The following is a 9534-nucleotide window of genomic DNA, read 5'->3' as shown; positions in this document are numbered from 1 at the left end:
GGATTGAAGAAGTTAAAATATGCAAGAAGTTTAGAGTGATGCCTGCTAAGGAGTAAGCGCTGAATAAATATCATTATATATACACACATATATGCACACATGTACGTAGTGTTTCTTTACCTAAAGAAGATTGTTTCATGCAGACTGTTATCTGGGGCATGTTTTTTTCTCCTTTAGGATGCATCTTAGAAATCCCCTTGCCTCTGATACTGAATGGTCTCGATCTAATCATCTGGGTGCAGTTTATTTCCTGTTTTATAATTACAAATTATGCTACAGTCATCAACCTTGCACATATCCTTATGTGTATATACACTACAGAAAACCCGTCATTCTGTTCTTCTGTCAATAAAGTATGGAAATACTTGTTTTATCACATGTCTTCACTTCTTGAGGATCAATTCTAAATGTTTGCTATTCTGATTGGTACATATGACCTTATTATTGTTTATGTTAATTCAGATTGTAAGTAATATAGAATAATCTTTCATAGAATTACTGAATATTTTACCATGCTCTATGATATGTCTAATATTTAGTACAGAGTTTTCTGTTGCTGATTTGTTGTGCTCTTTAATTTCGTGGATTGAATCCCTCATTTTTTAAATGAGGGAGTTTTTTTTTTTAGCTTAGTGGGTCTCTGGATTTTATCCTATTTAAAGTTGCTTTCACAACTCTTTCATTTTTAATCATCTTCTACTGTGTTTTTATCTTTTTAAAAAAATGTGGGACACTTCACGAATTTGTGTGCCATCCTTGTGCAGTGGCTATGCTAATATTCTCAGTATCATTCCAATTTATTTATTTATTTATTTATTTATTTATTTATTTATTTATTTATTTATTTATTTATATTTTTTATCATTCCAATTTAATTTATGTGCCACCAAAGTGAGCACCTGTGTTTTCACCTCTGATCTCTGGCCTTCACATTTTATTTTAAAAAGCCTACTGTACACCAGGATATCCATTATGATTCCTTCTTTTTTTTTTTCATTATGATTCTTTCTTGATGTCTTATGAAGAAGCTAGAATTTTCTAGTTATTATTTATAATGGTATTGTGGTCCAAGAACATGCTATAAATGGTTTCAACCATTTGAGATTTTTTTACATATTTTAAATACACTTGAAAAATAGGTGTACTCTTCAATTGTTGAATATGGTATTATATTTTTTTGTATTAGGTCAATTTCTTAATTATGCTGTTACTTTAGCTGGTACTTTGCTTATTCTACTAATTATTCAGAGGAATATTAAAATCTCTCACCATATTGATAGATTTGTCTATTTCTTCTTGTCTGAATTTTTTCCTAATATCTTGTGCTTATATGATCAGCAAAAACTAAAAGTAGTTATATTATCCTGGTGAATTGAACCTTTATCAATAATGAAGTGTTTCTCTTTATTTCTAGTAACAGTTTTCCTTCAAAGTCTATTTTGTCTGAAATCAATGATGTTATTATAACTTAAGAACTTTACGATGACAGATAGATACGTCTTTCTCAAATCTAGCACCAAGGTCAAGAGGGTAAGTTTTCTCTGTGCCCTTCCCTCCTACATGGTGGGGTTTACATCTCTGTCATGTTTTAAGGTGGTAATCCTACAAATCCAGGTTTTAGTGGGGCTCTTAGTTTTTTCCCCCTTCTTGGTGTAGGAAATTCACCTAAATTGGCCTTGAATATGTCTTTGGTTTTAACACTTTTATGGTAGCCAGAGTAGATGCCCAGAGTCCAGTGCTTGTAGAAGCATCTGTTTACAGTTTAGTTTCCTGACTGTTGAGCTTCTTCTATAGATGGGGCAGGAAAACTGTAGAAATCTACTAGATTACATTTTCAATGTTATTTTTCAAACTTTCTTCCTATATGATTATTTTTCTTGAATCCCTAGAAATTCCCATTCTGTTTTTTTTTTTTTTTAAGATTTTATTTATTTATTCATGAGGGACACACAGAGAGAGAGAGAGAGAGGCAGAGACACAGGAGGAGGGAGAAGCAGGCCCCATGCTGGGAGCCCGATGCGGGACCCAATCCCGGGACTCCAGGATCGCGCCCTGGGCCAAAGGCAGGCGCCAAACCACTGAGCCACCCAGGGATCCCCTCTGCCTTCAGTTTTTCTGAATCAGTGGGTTAATAATGGACCTGAAAGGAATCCTATTTTTATAAGGTATTGGAGAACAGTATGTTTATGGAAAGAGGGTCCTAAAGCAAAGGATGATTTTTCATTACTAGACAATCAGTTCCTTTCCTTGTGATTGGTTTACATGTGGGCATATTACACAGATTTGGCTAAGGGAAAATCTTCTAGAAGACTTCTAAAAATGTGCTTTCCGCTTAACTTTATGTATGTTTGCATGTGTACATATGTATGTAAACACACGTACACATACATATATGTGCACATATACACATACTCTATACACATAAATATGTGTATGTGTACACACACATAAGTACATATAGGTATGTGTATGCCTCCTTCTCCTCTATATATGGCAATGATTATGTGAAATTGTGACAGCCGTCTTGAGACTATGTGAGGACAAGTCTTGAGGATGATAGAAACATGGAAAGAGTTCAAGGACTTGATGGCACTGATGACCTATAACACCGATCCTGGACTTATTATAGCTCCAGATGACTTGTTCTCTGAAGGCTGGCTTGTCGTTATGGACTCTCCAAGGATATTTATTTTTGCTTTGTGTCCAATTTTATACTCAAAATAAGCAAGCCTCTTCACTGCTGTCCTCTTCTGCATGGTGGTGTGTAGGATTTTAAAATATTACACCTTGGTTGTAGCTCTTTGTGATTCAGTCTTTTTATTTAAGCTATTTAAGGTTATTTTTAGTCAGAAGCATTATACTACTAAGGATCTTAAATGTATTCTTTCTAAAATTCTCCTTGTTGCTCTTATCTCTCTTTTCTTGCCTAGACCAAATGCTATAGACATTAGCTCCCGCAGCTCCCAGGTGGAATTGATACAGTGGAAGCAGCAAAAGAAGGTCTTGACATCTGGGTGCTTCAAGTTATTTGTATCAGGATAAAACTTTTTGTATTGAAATATTAACCTTAGCAAAGGTTTTTAGTTTTCCAATTAGATTCCCAAACACAAATACTTTAGTTGTCAACATTGGGTCATATTATTTAGGATAATGCTGGTGGCATTTTCAACCTCTACCTCCAAACTTTACTACACAACAGAAAGTTTTTTTTCTTTTTATACGATGGAACAACCAAATAGAAGTGTTCCTCTTTGGTAGGGTGGGAGCTCTGTTTTACAGCATGACTACAGGGCCCAGGCTAATGGAAGCACTGACATCTTTAGTATATGGCTTCCAAGATTTTTCTGGACTCTGACACTGAGTCTGCAGAGAAAAGAAAGAAGTTGGTTGTATATGGGAGGTTTTTATGGGCCACTCCTGGAATTGACACACATCATTTCTTGTAATATTTCCTTGGTTTGAACTTAGTTAAATGGCCACACTGAAATGTGAAGCAAGCTGGGAGATGCTGTCTGGTGTCTTCTTATAAAAATAAGGAAATGAATTTGTTATTAAGCAAGAGTTTTATATCATTTTCTACAAGTTTTTCCTAAAGATAAAAACAAACCAAAAGTTCCTCTTTAACAAACTATATGTTGTCAGACGTATGGTCACAACTGTTTATAAAATCTTAAATTGTGTTACCTTACCAAAAATATTTTCAGAAATTGGTACTAAGATTCACTCCAAATGAGTCAGGTTTCATTTTCCATACTGCTATTTTTTCAGTCCCCCTGAAAAGAAAAATGGATATTTTTAAAGTAAAAATGTATGTAACTGAGCCTATCAAGATTTTTCCAAGCACCTCTTACAACAGGAATATATAGAGAGAATACTTATCCAGAAATAAGAGTTCTGTAATGGTTTTCTATACAAAAAGATTTTTCAGCTAAATTTTGAAAGAAGAGTAGAGGTTAGCCATGAGCACAAGGCTGGGACATAGGCAAAGTGAGGGCTTGGTGTCTTTCAGGAATATAAGTGGTTAAGTATGCTACGGTGTAAGAAGGGGTGGGATAGGAAGTTGAACTCTTGATGTTGATTCAAAGACAATGACCTGTTCAACAAAATTTGTGTTTTCTTTTTCTTAGTATAGAATTGTTGCTGGTAATTACTTAGCTAACATGCGGCCATGTGGTGGATTGCAACCAATAGATGTGAGAGGGAACAAATGTATTATTTCCAAGCCAAGGTCTTTTTTTTTTTTTTTGAAAGGTTTTGATTGGAACTTTATCATGAAAATGGAACCACAGAATATGAAAGTAATTTAATCTTATCCTAGATTTAATATTATTTTTTATTTATTTATTTATTTATTTATTTATTTATTTATTTATTTATTTATTTTAAATTTATTTTTTATTGGTGTTCAATTTGCCAACATTTAGAATAACACCCAGTGCTCATCCCATCAAGTGCCCCCGCTCAGTGCCTGTCACCTTGTCACCCCCACCCCCCGCCCACCTCCCCTTCCCCCACCCCTAGTTCATTTCCCAGAGTTAGGAGTCTCTCATGTTCTGCAAGCCAAGGTTCTTAAGAAGTAGGTGAGCCTTCACTGCGCTCTTTCCCTCCCTCCCTCCCTCCCTCCCTCCATCTTGATGTAGAAGTTGATGAGACCTTATGAAATGGTGGAGCTACAAAACAGAAAGATCTTGTGGCCCTGAAACACCATGCCGAATAAAAGCTACCCACAGACTAGAAACTCCCACCTTGATAAGTAAGCAAGAAATTGCCTTGTATTAAGAAAAGCCATTGAAATGTGTTATAGCAGTTATAATGATCTAAACTAATCAATCCTGGAGAGGGTAGGAAGAGACCACAGGTGAAAGCTCATACGCTATGCTAGAGATTGGATGTGATGTTGGGGGGTGGGTTGATGACATAATTTTAAGTATGAAAAGGGCGATATTAGGTTCCTGCTTTAGAAAAACTAAATTAGTGTGGATTTGTAGGATAAGAGAAATAAGGATAGCATATTAGTGACAATTCTAGAAACAAAATATCACAATACTGAAAAATACAGTGAAATTAGAAAGGAGGGAATGTATTCCAGGGATAGAAAGAAGTGAAAAAAAGAAAGAATACATTCTACATGGTAAGATTTTGGGTAGGGAAAGGGAAGAGATTTACTTTAAGAAGGTTTTTGTGCTGCCTGGGTGGTACAGTTGGTTAAGCATCTGACTCATGGTTTCAGCTTAGTTTGTGATCTCAGGGTTGTGAAATCCAGCCTCAAGTGTCATGTCCAGCTCTGTGCTCAGCATGGAGTCTGCTAAAGACTCTCCCACCCTCTCCCTCTGCACCTCTCCCCAGCATTCTCTCTCTCTCTCCCTCTTTCTCAAATAACTAAATAAATCTTAAAAAAAAAAAAAAAACAACCACCAAGACTGTTTTCATCTTGAATGATTGGATAGATGGTAGTGCACACATATAGATAGGGATCACAGAATGAGATAAGGATAGAGACCACTTAAATATCCCTAGTTACCTGTTGAGAGAAACCAAAATATGCACAGTAATCAAATTATCAAAACAGGTAGACTCACACCATTGAAATTGCAGCATGAGGAATGGGTCAGGAATGGAGATATGTGACACAATATTTAAAGAACATTTTTTTTAATCCTTTGCCTGGCAAAAGAAAAAAAAGGGTAGATAAAGAGGGATGTATAAAACAGAATATTTCTGGACAGCCCGGGTGGCTCAGCAGTTTAGTGCCACCTTCAGCCCAGGGCGTGATCCTAGAGACTGCGGATCGAGTCCCATGTCAGGCTCCCTGCATGGAGCCTACTTCTCCCTCTGCCTGTGTCTCTGCCTCTCTCTTTGTATCTGTCTCTTATGAATAAATAAATAAAATCTTTAAAAAAAACCCAGAATATTTCTAAACATTTCTAAAACTGAAGTGGAAGATACTTTTAATAAGGAAGTAGTTAATGGTGTCAAAAGCTACAGGAAGGAAAAGACGTTGCAGCTACTATGGCCAAGTGCTCTATGTAGGTCATAAGATCATGACCTTTGGTTTATAACCAATGATGACAAGGAGTGTGCAAACATACCTTCTGGTTAAACACAATGCATAATTGTGCCTTCCACCTCTCGAGTTCTAAATGGAAAGTAAGGTCACTAAACAGAAAGCATCCCATAATCTTATGCCATAATCTGAAGCCTCCTGGGTGGATATAATCAGAGTGGAAAGAAAGTAGGATCTCACCCTGTGGTTCCAGGTCCTTCTATTGTAGTAGTTCTCATCCTTTTTCAGGCAAAAACCAGAGACAGAGACAGAGAGTGGGGATGGGGGTTGGGATCCGTGTTGCAATCCGCAGAATGAGAGTGACCATGCTCACAGCATCAGGTTGCCCTGGGAGGTTCACAGAGCTGAATCTTTTCACAGGGTTTACCAGTTGTAGCTATGGTTTATCAGTCACTACCTGATAAGCGTATCCATTTTAGTTCTTACTTTGCAGACATCAAACAATTTTTTACTTAAATTCCAAACCAACAAAACAAATTGGTTGCATTTAGGGCCTAAAAGTTTCTACTTATTTAGCCAATATCAAATGCTGTCTAAAGTAAGAATTATTATTACGTTTAGGAGGAAAAACCAGAAAATCTAACCACAAAAGAGGTTTTTAAAATATACGTTTGTTTTTGCTTTCAGTTAAAAATTTAATAGTTTTCATAGAGTCTAAAAATTAAAAGGCCATTTCCATTCTTAGCAAGGGCAGCTTCATTGGAACTGTAAGGGTGGAAACCATATTTCAGTGTTTGCAGAATAAAAAGGAAGGCAATAAAATATAAACAGTAAGTTTAGGATTTAAAAAAACAAAAACTACAATTACTGCTAACCATGTTTAAAAGTAATTATGAGCAAATATCAAGATTATTTACAACAAGGGTATGATAAGAGACCCGAAGGAGAATCAAGTTCATTGGACTAAACCTTTGTTAGTTGAAAGCATCAACTTTTTTGGATGTATCACGAGCAAAAGCAAGAGAAGAGACACTTCTACAAAACTCTAGGAACAATTTGAAACCCTGTTAATGGAAGAACTTAATATTCAGATTATAAGGGTTCATGCTTATGAAGTACAAGTATTTGGTTACTGAGTCAGAGGTTGAGCTTGCATGTCATACTTTTTTATGAGTGTCAAATGTAAATAAAACAAAATAAAACATTACAAACAGAAATCCCATAGAAGGTCAACAATGGCTTCAGTTCCTCAGTAAGTCATTATGGTATGTTCTTTGTCAGCCTGAATTCAGCATATAGGTTATATATTTAAAAAGGTCAATGGATAAAACCTCAATTACTTAACTACACTGTATCATGTTTGCCTTCTGCTTGCTTTCTCTTCAGTCACTTTACTACTTAAATGTACCACCTACGATCAAGTTGCCAGTGGAATCAGCATTAAGAACAAGTAGCAGCATGGCAACCATGATGTATCATGGCTTTTTTTTTTTTTTTTTTTTTTGTATCATGGTTTTGTTAGAGATTAGTTCTGCTTTCACTAGCTCAGTACTGGTGGTAATTCAACATTTTAACTACCTTTTAAACAGAAGAACGCTTTAAACTTGATCTTTCCAGTAATAATACGATGTTATACCTTTTGTGGAAAAAAGAAATTGCTTGTTATTTGACGTTCAGTTTAGGTTTGTAAATTCAGATGGTGAACTAAATTCATTTGCAATGTGATCTTTTAAATTCATGCCAGAGCAGGAATTGTATTTATTTATTTAGTCATATATTCCTCTGTAAGGAGATAATAGTGAAGAAAAAATTTCCATAACCATATGCGATAACTTAAATATAGGGATATTTTAAGGGATGTAATTTGCACTTACTAACCTGGTAATGAGATGCCAAGCCATCCCTTCACTGAGTACTGAATCTCTAATTCATTCTAGAGACTTACAGGGTTAATGTACATTAGAGCATTAAGCAGTTAGTTTTGATCTGGGTTGTGTAGGTGACCAATTCAAACAATGGAGGATAGATGCTAGTTTTTTTAAAACGAATATTCAAAGACAATTCTTAAAATGGAGTTATATACTCATTTATCCCTTTTTCTTTTAAATCATTTTATGAGGTTAAATTACTAGGTAAATTTCAGGGTCGACAGGCTTGATCATTTTAATTCTTTTTATATCTTGCTAAAAAGCTTCCCAAAAGAGTTGTACCAAATTTGGTTTTGTTTAAACATTTATTTATATTTTGATTTACAGAATGAAATTTTTTTTAAAAAATAGATTTTCTAAGTTAAAACTGATATGCATAGTGTTTATTAAGCTTTAAGTTAGAGGCTAAAATATAATTTTAATCATATAGAATAATTTTGATAAGGGCACCTGAGTAGCTCAATTGGTTAAGCATACAACCCTTGATTTCAGCTCAAGTCATGATCTCAGGGCCTTGGGACCAAGCCCCATTTTGGGCTTTGTGCTCAGCAGAGAGTCTGTTGTCCCTTTACCCCTGCCCCACCTGCTGACATCCAGCATCCTCCCATTTGCTCTCTCTCTCTCAAATAAATAAATAGGCTCTTTAAAAAAATAAAAATAGTTTTGATAAATGTAGCCCCTCTCTATAATCATTAAAATAATGAATACAATTAAAGATTCTTTCTTACAAACCTTATTTTGTTATGTCAAATGTTACTATAAGGCAATGATAAAAGCATAAATGTTTTGAAAAGAAAAGCCAGAAAGCATTCTATATGGTTGTCATTTACATAAGAATATTACTTAAAATAATCTAAAGAGAAATTAAGATAGCAATTTTCCAATGATTTGTGTTCTTGTTTTTCCCACCTCAACTGTCTTTAAAACTTATATAGTGGTAAGATGAAAAACAGAAACATTATCTGTTGTGATTTAAGAGATGACATGCTCAGAGACATCGGGGGTGGGGGGTGGGGTGGCGCTCAGCGGTTGAGTGTCTGCCTTTGGCTCAGGGCCTGATCTGGATTCCCAGGATCGAGTCCTGCGTCAGGTTCCTTGCATGGAGCCTGCTTCTCCCTCTGCCTGTGTCACTGCCTCTGTCTCTGTGTGTCTCATGAATAAATAAATAAAATCTTAAAAAAAAGGAGAGAGATGACATGCTCAGTGTTCAGAAAATGCTCATGAGGAATGTATGCAACAGTGACATGAAGGAGAAAAACAGCAAAGTACCAAATCCAAATGATGGCTCTACGGAGGTATTTTATAAACCTAGAGTCTTCCTAACACCCCTTTATTTAGATATTCTTAGAAGTTTTGTATTCAAAGAGATGTTAGGTCCTTTGGGTCCATTTATTTTGGAAAACGAGGAAACCAAAATGCTAAAAGGTTAATTTGGCAAAGCAATATATAGAATTAGTGGAATATGTGTATACATAGCAAACCGATTCTACAGATTAATGTTTGCTTTTAAAAAATCAAATTATAAACAATATGTAGATATTTTATAAAAATATAAAAACGTGTAAAAATTACTAATAGCTACCACACACTAATGAGCACTAT

The 9534-nt window shown here is 35.3% G+C and overlaps 1 non-coding gene across 1 annotated transcript; it reads right to left on the bottom strand.

Annotated features, from left to right (window-relative positions):
• Positions 1–719: 719 nt before the first annotated feature.
• LOC140614556 (U6 spliceosomal RNA) lies at positions 720–822 on the bottom strand. Its single transcript, XR_012015393.1, has one exon. It is a non-coding gene; the product is annotated as a U6 spliceosomal RNA (small nuclear RNA).
• Positions 823–9534: the final 8712 nt, after the last annotated feature.

This window comes from Canis lupus, chromosome 22 (genome assembly GCF_048164855.1).
Source record: "Canis lupus baileyi chromosome 22, mCanLup2.hap1, whole genome shotgun sequence".
Lineage (NCBI taxonomy): Eukaryota > Metazoa > Chordata > Mammalia > Carnivora > Canidae > Canis > Canis lupus.
The sequence above is the reverse complement of the archived record's forward strand: the minus strand, read 5'-3'. Positions and strand labels throughout refer to the sequence as shown.